The sequence below is a fragment of the Rhamphochromis longiceps genome, linkage group LG3, assembly GCF_057381845.1.
Source record: "Rhamphochromis longiceps isolate RC_006_pf linkage group LG3, R_longiceps_female_GT1.1, whole genome shotgun sequence".
Lineage (NCBI taxonomy): Eukaryota > Metazoa > Chordata > Actinopteri > Cichliformes > Cichlidae > Rhamphochromis > Rhamphochromis longiceps.
Window position 1 is genome coordinate 8,829,431 of NC_140559.1, and position 11,713 is coordinate 8,841,143.

Here is an 11,713-nt window from a genome sequence, read left to right on the forward strand (position 1 = left end):
ATGAATGAGCTCACGTTGCTGAGGGTGGAGAATCTGATTATTTGCACAGGAGTCTCCACTATCAGCAATATCTGGTGTGAATGTGTATGACTGGACTGTGACTGGACTGATGATGTGGACTAAAGGTTGGACTGACTGGACACTGAGATAAAGACTGGACCAAGAGTAGGATGAATAAATGCTGACAAACAATTCACCACGCTGGCAAGAGAAAGGGGATGCTTTGCTTTGCTTTGCTTTGCTTTGCTTTGCTTTTGCCATGAGCAGGATGAGCGGAAGACTTAATTCTGGGGCTGCTGATTTTGGGTTGCTGATGTTTGCTTTGAGAAAATTCAGTTTTATTGACTGGGTGTAGATTATGGTAGTACATTATATAGTGGGGAAAATACCAGATGCTAAAGGGGAGAAAATGGTGGATGTTACTCATGTTACTATTAACAAAAGCAGGCCACTGTAGAAGTCAATTAAATTTGATAGACGAAAATAATTACAACCAAAGTAATATTTATGAGTCAAATAGGGGATCGCTAGACTTTTTATATAAAAATGCAGTTATAGAATAACAAAGACTTGTCCAAGTGACCAAGGTTTTTTCCCTTTTAAACAGTAAATTAGAACAGAGAATTATTTCCCCTAATTCACAAGCAAACACAAGTAGGACCATTCATGCCCAAACGAAACAACTACACATGCTTTAAATTCTCAATGGATACGGTAAAGTACAAGTTGGGAGAGATTGACCCAAGTTGGTGCTCTGTCACACTCACAGGGAGAACCACAAACAAAGTAAGCCAAACGAACACTTTAATTGGAACATGGGCAAGAAGTGGGCTCTATTATTATTGTGGACGTAACACCCTTTTGGTTCGTGCCCATATGGGAAGTGAAGGGACGTGCGCAATGGTGCGACTCGGAGCTCCACTCATGCTAATCGGGAACAAAGTAAAAGCCATACCACAACGCAACACACGCACATTGGCAGCCAGACATAAGAGACACATTTTGGCAAAGAGAGGGACACAGGGGATACATGCTTATGACCCTAGAATGAACTCGCCTACCTGGATTGACTCAATAGGAGTGCCCAGGGGAGTACCAGATGAGTATAAACTAGTGGACCAACTAGCTTCAGGATTTGAAAGTATGTTCATATGGATAACTCCAAATAAGAATTTTGATTGCATAAACTATGCCCATTATAATGTGCTGAGACTCTCTAACCTGACCAGAGATGCCATGGAGGGGTTCACAGAACAGTTGGGTCCGACCTCGCTGATGGGAGTGCAAAATCGAATGGCCCTTTTTACATGTTGTTGGCGTGAAAGAAAGGGGGCGTGTGGTGCCATGTTTGGAGCAGTGTGTTGTACCTTTATCCCCAACAACACTGCTCCAGATGGCTCAGTAACCCGAGCTCTGGAGGGGCTGAAAACTCAGTCTAAAACCATGCATGAGCACTCGGGAATTGACAATCCGCTGGACAGCTGGATGACCTCAGTGTTTGGGAAATGGAAGGGGTTTTTCATGTCTGCAATGTTTTCTACTGCCACTTTTTAGCGATACTGGTCACCTGCGGTTGTTGTCTCATTCCTTGTCCCAGAGGACTGCTGGAAAAGGTAATAACGAGGGCAGTGGACCCTGGAACAGTGGTTCTGGTGGCCATGATGCCATTGATGGACTTAGAAGTGGCCGAATGGGCCGAGGAGTGACACAACACGAAGTGTGGTGACCTTTCTTTTTGAAAGGTCAAGAGAGGGAATGTGGGAATAAAGAAAATACTTTACTGCTACAATATAGCCTTCATCATTAACATTGCATTAAAATGTTTATTAAAGCTACTGGCATTAGACTAAAACTTTTATTAAAGGTGCAGCTATAATCATTGTATACACACATTGCATATTGTGCTCATGAAAGAGTTGATGCTCAGTCTATTCAAGGTCTTAAGCTTCGTTTGGCACGATGTCCCCATGATCTATTGTGTAAGTGACTTGGAGCAGCAGAAGATTAAACCGCATACACGCTTATGTAACCCGTGTAATTGTTACGCCTGCTGTTCTGCGTTGTGTTTTGGTGTTGAAGCAAGAGGCAGGAGACAGTGTCGAATCTTTGGCTCTTTACTGCACATCTGCAACACAGAGATACATGTTCGATCCGTGCGTGTCACGCGACTGCCCGTAACCCTCTCCTCCGGCCATGCTGAAAGGAGCTGTGCCCTTAATGTACATTAATGTAACGAACCAAATACAACAAATTATTTCAAAACATTGACTTAAACTCTCAAAAAACAAAAAGCACAAAATAAACAATATGTCACTAAAAAACATCAAAACAACTTATAAGAACAATAAATGAAAGACTGCATCTCCAAAACATAAAAACATCTCCATACCTGCAACACAGAGATACATGTTCGATCCGTGCGTGTCACGCGACTGCCCGTAACCCTCTCCTGACGAAGAAAGAAAAGGTGCATGCTGTTACACAAAAGGAGAGACTGACGCGAGTAAACTCTCAAGCCGCTAGCGATACGGACTAGCTTAGCATGCTAGCATATTAGCCGAGTTCTCGGCTATAACTCATTATAATTGTGTATTAATGAACTCGTCCTCCACAAAACTTATCCCAAATGAGTCTCTTAACGATAAACAAAAACGCGGCGGTACGGTCGTATTCACACAGAAGCTTGGGATCCGAACAAACTTTGATTAACTGAGAGCAACTTGGCAGTGACTTACCTCCGGCCATGCTGAAAGGAGCTGTGACCGGGGCACACATGCACGCGCCTACGTCACCACGCAGCGCACACACGCACATGAACGCACACAGACCGAACACACAGATAGGAGAGTGAGATGCAAAAAAATGACATATTTATTCCAAAAAAGAAAGTATTTTGGGTGAAATTCACAAGTGTTTAACACATATGTTACATTCACCCCCCCTGAATTTCACCAAAATCACCACACATCTGAATGGTACTGCAGTACCAAGAGGCACAACGACGCTGAACTACCATCACCTCCGGAACAGGTAACCCAAGGATCTTATCCCATAGTTCAGTTAAAAACTATCCATAAATGGATTAAAAGAAGTTGGATAGGTTGATCAGGCCTCCAACCCTTTCAGAACACAAAGGTGCAGCCTACACCTCATCAAACGTGGTCCCATAAAAACGCCCAGGGTGGGTGTCATGATGCCTCAAGCAAGTACAACACATTCATAATACACAATGGGATGACCCAAAAAAAACCAGTCTATGTCAGAGGCCGAGCCTCCCGTGGCGGTAACAGGCCCCATGTAATAGGCTTCTGGACCATGTTTTCTATCAGCCTGTTGACTGACTTTACCACCCGACCTGCTCTGGTAACCACTCGGCTTCGAACATTGGCATGGTCAGAGTCATGTCTTGGCAAGTTGGATGGCTGCCCAGTATACGGCTGACCAGAGGTCTGATTGATGTCTGAACCAGAAACAGGAACAGTCTGCGGAACAACAGCGTCCCCATGACAGGCACCTGGAACAGAATCTGTGCCAGACTGTGTCGAATCAGAGGTAGCGGAACAGTTAACCGGAGTAGGAAGAGCAAAGTGCTGGGCCTGACCAGCAGGGCTTGCTGGAATGTCCGTTGTGCAAGTCTGAGAATCAGGTGGGGCATTGTCCACATCCGCACCATCACATGAACCATGCTGACGATCCGTGGACTGTGAGGCATGCTCTCCTGCCGCGGAATCCACATCCACTCCATGGCTCAAATCCGAAAGGACCCACAAAGAAGTCCTCGCTGCGGTAGACTCTGTCCCTAGACTGCCAGGGTCCTCCAGATCCCCATCAGCACTGAGATCCCCCTCACTGGAGAAAACGTCTAAGGACTGACTTCCCAACGAATCCTGGACAGGAAGGAAACTCACGTCCAACAGAAGGTTTCTGTGTACAACCTTACTCTGGCCTGAAGAGTCACTGATCCTGTAAATGTGGGTCCTGGGGTGCCTCTCCACAACAGTGTAAACCTGAGGCTCCCACTTGTCTGCAAGTTTCTTCCTGCCCCGCTCGCCTTTATTGGCAAGCAGGACGCGATCCCCAACGTTCAGAGACACACCTTTGATTTTCTTATTGTATTGACGAGCCTGATGCTCCTGCTCATTGCTGGTGTGCTCCTGGGCGATCCTGGCAGCCTCAGACAAGTACGACAGAAGAAGCTTGGAGTAGCCGTTAAAGTCCACCACAATGGGATCATGCAAAACAGACTTGAACATAACGTCGACCGGTAGTCGTGGGACACGGCCGAACATCAAATAGAATGGGGCATATCCAGTAGTCTCGTGAACAGTTGCATTATAAGCAAAGGTCAATGTCTGAATCTGCTGCGGCCATTCCTGTTTGGCTCTGAGAGGGAGAGCTCGCAGCATGTTGCCAAGTGTGCGGTTGAACCGCTCCGTGCCCCCATTCCCCATAGGGTGATAAGCTGTAGTGTGAGACTTGGCAACGCCCGAAATCTGCAGAAGCTCAGAAAATAGTTCACTCTCAAAGCTGGGACCTTGGTCTGAGTGAATACGCTCAGGGAAACCATATACACAAAAAACACAGTCCCACAACTTTCTGGCAACCTGCTTGGCAGTCTGATTCCTGCACGGGAAAGCAAAGGCCATTTTCGTGAAGTGGTCAGTTGCCACAAGCACATCCACAGAGCGCTTCTTTTTGTCCTCTGCTGACCAAAAGTCAATGCAGATGAGCTCCATGGGAACAGAGGTCTTAATGCTCTCTAATGGGGCTCGTGCTGCAGGCTCTGGAGTCTTGGCAAGTATGCACCTTCCACAGCACCGAACATGCTCCTTCACATCCCTCTCCATATTGGGCCAGAAAAAACGTTGCCTTGCTAGGTGGAGGGTGCGAACTTGACCCTGGTGCCCTGCCAAATCATGGACACCTTTCAAGGCCTGCACCCGTAAATTCACTGGCAACACCAACTGGAGTCTCTTTGTTTTGCTCACAGGGTCTCTCGTCTCCCTGTAGAGAATGCCATCTCGAACCTTGAGCCTCTCCCAGTGCTTCAATAGGGCCAGTGCCCTGGAATCCATATCATGTCTCTCACGCCTGGAAGGGCGCCTCCTGCGGGCTACAAGCGGCAGGACAGCGGAGATGATGGGATCCTGAAGTTGGTGGTCCTCCAGCTCATATAAGGTAAGTGATGGCAGTACATCATTGCCAACTGGCTGCAACTGCTGAACAAGGTGGAGAATGGAGGCAGCTCTATTCTCCGCAGCGGTTTCCCAGTAATCATGGTGAGCCAAGGTAGCCGTGACTTCCGACGAACTGTAGAAATCTTCTGAGGCCAGAGCTGGAACAGGTTGTTGGACAACCCGAATATTTTGGACACCAAACCTGAAAGCGTCCTGCACCTCATGAGCCGCCGCACCTTCTGCATTCCGCACCAAGTGCTCGTAGGGCTCTTGAAGCAAGCGCCCACCGATAGGTTGATAGGTGAAGGGGTCACGACTAAGTGCATCTGCTACAACATTCTTTCGACCTGGGATGTACCTCAAATCAAAGTTGTAGGATGACAGCTTGGCCACCCACCTTTGTTCATAAGCGTCCAGCTTGGGTTTGGTCAATACATGAACGAGCGGGTTGTTGTCAGTCCACACTGTGAACTTGTGCCCCATCAACCAGTGGCTGAACTTTTCAGAGATGCTCCACTTTAGGGCCATGAACTCAAGGCGATGGGCTGGGTATCTCTGCTGTGACCTGCTTAGCGCCTTGCTCGCGAAAGCAATAGGGCGTGCCTTATCCCCGTCGATAGGCAATTGTGACAGAACCGCTCCCAGTCCATCCAGAGAAGCATCCACAGACAAAATGAACGGTCGTGAAAAGTCAGGATGAGCCAACACGGCACAGTTAAGGAGGTCGTCCTTCAGTTTATGAAAGGCCTTGTCACATGCAGGGCTCCAATCTGCAGCAGTCAACTTTCTGAACATGCCAGCACCCCTCCCAGCGTGACTAGTCCGTCCCTTCCTCTTCTGACCAGCCGTCAGAGCAAACAGAGGCTTGGCAATGGCTGAGCAACCAGGGATGAAGCACTGATAGAAAAAGACCATTCCTAGAAAGGACTTAATCCTCTTCACAGAAGGAGTGCAACCATCCTTCTCCATTAGAGCCTCCCTTGGCATCTTGGAAACCACTTCCACCTTAGCTGGGTCCACAGCCACTCCGGTCTGGTCGATGACATGGCCCAGAAACCTGACTGACTTCCGCAGCAGATGACACTTCTTTGGACCCAACTTGAGATTGTTGTCTCTCAACCTTTGAAAAACAGCTCGGAGCCGGCACAGGGCTTCCTCTTCAGTGGGAGCAAAGACCAGGAGGTCATCCAAGTAGCAGAGCAGACTGGTGAAGTTGAGGTCACCAAAGATGTTCAGCATCATGCGCATGAATGAAGCTGGGCTATTGCAAAGCCCTTGTGGCATCCGGTTGTATTCGTAGAGGCCAACAGGCGTCGTGAAAGCGGTGTACTTCTTATCCTCCTCACACATTGGGATGTTGTAAAACCCAGAGGTTAAGTCCATCGTGCTGAAGAAGGCATTGCCCCCAAGCGCGGCAAGGCAATCCGCTTGGTGAGGGAGTGGATGCGCATCCTTAAGAGTCCGCGCATTCAACCACCTGAAGTCCGTACAAATCCGCAATCCGCCATCCTTTTTCCAGACCATGACGAGGGGGGATGCATACTCGCTGATGGATTTGCGAATAATCCCTTTCTCCTCCATGTCAGTGAGTACCTGCCTTAGTTGTTGGTAATGAGCAGGGGGTACTCTTCTGTAAGGCATACGGAATGGGCGTTCATCAGTCAGGTGGATCCGATGTACAAAGCGTCTAGCTTCGCCACAGTCAAGCGGGTGTCTAGAGAAGATGTCCTCATACTGCTCAATTAGCTCAACGAGCTCTCTCTTTGATTGCAAGCTGGCATGGCATGAGTCAATGTCAAGATCACCCAAACCTAGGGAGCACAACCTGTCATTCAAGTCGGCCTCAGTAGCAGCTGGCCCACTGGCTGGTACCTGGGCCATACTCGCCATCTTGCAGGAGTCCTGCTGGAAATCAAGGTCCTCCACCGCAAGGCAAGATGAAACAACAGCAACCCTCGAGTTGCGTTTCAAGGTCAGTGGTTTTGAGGAGAGATTGGTCATCTTCAATGGCACCCACCGATCACCCCACATGGATGTGATCACCCGGCCAACAAGAACGTCTCTCGGCCCAGACCCAGAGGTGCACGGTTCCACGATGATCGTGCTGCCTGGAGAGACTGGCACATTGCTGGGTAGCCTGCCCCATACCAGATGTTCACACCGTGGGAGTAGTGTCACAGCACGAGGCAGTTTCACAGTGCCAATTTTGTCGGGAACCTCCTCACCCCTCCATCTGGTGGTGCACGACATCATGTCCAAGAAGTGCTCATAGTCAAGAAGCGAGTGCTTGCTTCCCACAGACACAAGCTTCCAATAGTCATCAGAATGTTTCATAACTCGCATCAGGTACTTGAGAACGTTGGAGCCAATGATGAGCTCATCACGCTGGCCCGACACTACCAAAACTGGTACAATGCATTTCACACCGTGGACAGTAAGTGTCAAGTCATAAACGCACTTTGGGTGGGTCTGCTTCCCACCACAGCCAACCAGCACAATCCGTTCGGCCGACTGCGGTCCACTCACAAGAGCCCCAGCCTCTCTAAGTGACTTCTCGGCCTCTTCACTCATAGTGCAAGCCATAGACCCGGAATCCATCATGCCCCTCAAGTTAACCTTGTCATTCACTGCAACTTGGGTGTAGAACAATTCACTAAATGTGGGCACTACTGCTGGTCCCTGAACCACGACACGGTACCCCTCTGGCATTGTTGAACAGGTGTTGACATAAAGAATTTCGAGATCCGATTCATCATGATTGAGGGTATTAGGTTCTTCCCCCACACTGCCCCTCTCCAAATGTGGGTGATTCAGTTTTCCGAAGGCCAACCCTGCCTCGCGACAGCCCCGGCCTCCCGTCCCTCACGACGACTGTGACAGTCCTTTTTCCAATGACCAGGAGCAAAACATGCAAGACAGAGATTCTCTCTCCTGCAGTGCATGTGAGTGGAATGACCAGTGTTGCCACAGACCTGACAATTCTTCTTAAGAAAGGGCCCGCGGGTAAGACGCTGCGAAGGTGTAGATGCAGGGGCTGCAGTCTGCACATTCTGACATGCAATCACGCGATCCAAGAGGCTGATCAGAGCGCGCATGCCAGTCACATCAAAAGCTTGGGTGTCAGTCGAACCAAGCTCGCAACCAACTGACTGCTGACTAGGTTGAGTGGTCACAGTGTATGTTGGTGACTGTTGGAACTGAGGAGTAGGCGTAGGCACCGGACAAGAAGACACTGATGTCCCAGAAGGATAGGTCGTCGAAACATCAGCTAGAACAGGAGTGAAGCAAGTTGCTGTGGGCGAAAGCTGACAAGCGAGGTTTGAGGCTGCTGCTGTAGGCTGAGACTGCAAGGCGACACTGGCCTGACCAGGCTGTGGCGCCATCGCTTCTTGAGGCACAACAGAGCAGTTGTGGCTAACCTCTCTCCTCTGTGAGGTGTGGGAACTGCCCTGACTGCGTGCCCTGAGTTCACGCTGGAAGCTATCAATGCGTTCTTGAACCTCAGTGGTTGTCCACTCCTCAGCTGCTTTGATGCTGAGCCTGTTCGAGAGGATGGGGTCGGGGCAATACTTGATGAACATCATCGAGACCTCACGCCCTGGGTCCTCAACATTACGCCCCTGCCTACGCAAGCACTCGTCAGCAGCGTCAATAGCATTGTTTAGCCTTATCCAATATTCCATCACTCCCTCATGTTGTAATGGTTTGGTGTTATAGAAGTCAGCCATAGGCATAGAGGAGTAAGTCAATACGCTAAAGTGCTGTTTCAGAATGTCAAATATCAATTCAGGAACCTGGACATGGTCAAGTGAGGGGTTGTGACGTAGGGTGACCCTCACTACATCCTTAGCCTTCCCCATCAACCTAGCCAATATGTCACGTGATCGCTGGTCTGTTGGTGTGTTGCGTTTTACAAAGTACATTTCCATCATCTCGACCCATTCATGAATGGAAAATTTATCACTGCCATCACCCCTGAAAACTGGTGGCTCCTTGACGTCTGATTGCAAGACCAGTTTCACCCCAGACAAATTTAGCTCAGGGGGTCCCTGCTCAGCCTTAGAGCTTTCAGTAGGCATACTGCTCCCCTTATCACCTTGCAGCTGGGCTACGATGGACTGACCAATCTGATTGGCCAAGTCTGAGATGAGTGTACTCAACTCAGCGCTGCCAGCTGTCTGCGGGATCTGAATGTCACAGGGGGGAACCTGGAGACGAGTGGAACAAAACTTGGGAGCAAATGACACACCAACTTTAGGTGTCTGAGCCCCATCCCCAAGAAACCACCCTCGCCCCAAACCAACATTAGAGGAAACCTCCTCATCAGGAACACCAGTTGCCTCCGAACCAGATGCTGGCTCCATAATGATGAATAAAGCACAATCACAAGAAACAAAATTCCAAATAGTGCAACTGAACAAAAGCAAACACAGTATTCTTAACTAGCACTTAATGTTATTCAGGATGAGAATTGAGCAGATTAAATGTCCAAGCTCATTCAAAAAGTCCCGCACAAGTTAGGAAAAGCAACCAACTTGGAACGAGGGCAATCGCGAAGAGCTCCCCACGGTGATCGAGACGACGCCGATGCTTGATGAATCCAAAGGGTCACGGCACCAATGTAACCCGTGTAATTGTTACGCCTGCTGTTCTGCGTTGTGTTTTGGTGTTGAAGCAAGAGGCAGGAGACAGTGTCGAATCTTTGGCTCTTTACTGCACATCTGCAACACAGAGATACATGTTCGATCCGTGCGTGTCACGCGACTGCCCGTAACCCTCTCCTCCGGCCATGCTGAAAGGAGCTGTGCCCTTAATGTACATTAATGTAACGAACCAAATACAACAAATTATTTCAAAACATTGACTTAAACTCTCAAAAAACAAAAAGCACAAAATAAACAATATGTCACTAAAAAACATCAAAACAACTTATAAGAACAATAAATGAAAGACTGCATCTCCAAAACATAAAAACATCTCCATACCTGCAACACAGAGATACATGTTCGATCCGTGCGTGTCACGCGACTGCCCGTAACCCTCTCCTGACGAAGAAAGAAAAGGTGCATGCTGTTACACAAAAGGAGAGACTGACGCGAGTAAACTCTCAAGCCGCTAGCGATACGGACTAGCTTAGCATGCTAGCATATTAGCCGAGTTCTCGGCTATAACTCATTATAATTGTGTATTAATGAACTCGTCCTCCACAAAACTTATCCCAAATGAGTCTCTTAACGATAAACAAAAACGCGGCGGTACGGTCGTATTCACACAGAAGCTTGGGATCCGAACAAACTTTGATTAACTGAGAGCAACTTGGCAGTGACTTACCTCCGGCCATGCTGAAAGGAGCTGTGACCGGGGCACACATGCACGCGCCTACGTCACCACGCAGCGCACACACGCACATGAACGCACACAGACCGAACACACAGATAGGAGAGTGAGATGCAAAAAAATGACATATTTATTCCAAAAAAGAAAGTATTTTGGGTGAAATTCACAAGTGTTTAACACATATGTTACACTTACAAACACAAATGATTTAAACATAGGCCAGGCCGAGGGCCTGGAATTCATTTAGCTTCTAACTGCATTTGAGCTGCCTAGTAACAAGTGACAGAAGAAGAGTCAAGAAATTGTAAGTCCCCAGGAATCATCTGGAAGGTGAAACAAATTGCCATGTATGGAAGAATGTGACAGAAAGAGGAATGTCTCTGTCTGTTTTTATGCTGATATGGTTATGGTGTATATCTGACCCTGGGTGTGTTTAATAAAATTAAAAGTGTTGCTCACACACATAAAGAACATTGAGATCAAGTAAATTAAGATTAATGAAAGATTAAGTAAAGTTAATATAAAGGATAGAAGGATTTTTAGAATAGGATCCTTTACAGGAGAAGATTTCAGGACTACAGCGACCACATTGGTGGCGAGAATCCTGGAAGCCCGAGACCGAACGGAACCAACCAGAGAAAGGGGAACCCGAAAAGAAGCACAGAGCACAGAGAACCATAGTTCCAGAAAATGTGTTGTTTAGGAGATTAAAAGCTCGTTAGACAAAGGTTAAATGTGAGCATAAAAGTAATGAAGAGTAATGAGAGGGACTTTAGGAATAGTTGCAGGATTTCTATGTTATGTAAATAACCCAAACGCAGTGTTCAGGCCGGTTATGCGCTACCCGTTAAAGGGGTTTTAAAAATGAAACTCTGTAGAGGACGTTTCCAAAGATTGACAAAATAATCTAGGACCTTTTACCAGAAAAAGCTAATGGTATCTGTTTAGAGTTTACAGTGAGCACTGAGGGAAGTCAGAAGTGGGTTTAAATTGGGATTCTGGGTAAAAAAAGGGGGTGTAGGAAGTAGATTTAGGACATTTCACATTTCACAGGTGCTGTCTTAGAGCTTGATTTATTTGTTGTGGATAGAAGTAATTATGACGGAATAATAATGAAACATTGAAAACATACAACCCGTTGAGGGGACAGATAGGGTTGGACAATTGAAAGGTTTCATTTTGTTTAGCATAATCACCTT

The 11,713-nt window shown here is 47.6% G+C and overlaps 1 long non-coding RNA gene across 1 annotated transcript; it reads right to left on the bottom strand.

The window, feature by feature from the left end:
• Positions 1-2,098: 2,098 nt before the first annotated feature.
• LOC146672772 (uncharacterized) lies at positions 2,099-10,697 on the bottom strand. Its single transcript, XR_014908514.1, has 3 exons — positions 10,509-10,697; positions 9,713-10,222; positions 2,099-2,449 (listed from the first exon to the last, which is right to left on the bottom strand). It is a non-coding gene; the product is annotated as an uncharacterized LOC146672772 (long non-coding RNA).
• Between the last annotated feature and the right edge of the window lie 1,016 nt (positions 10,698-11,713).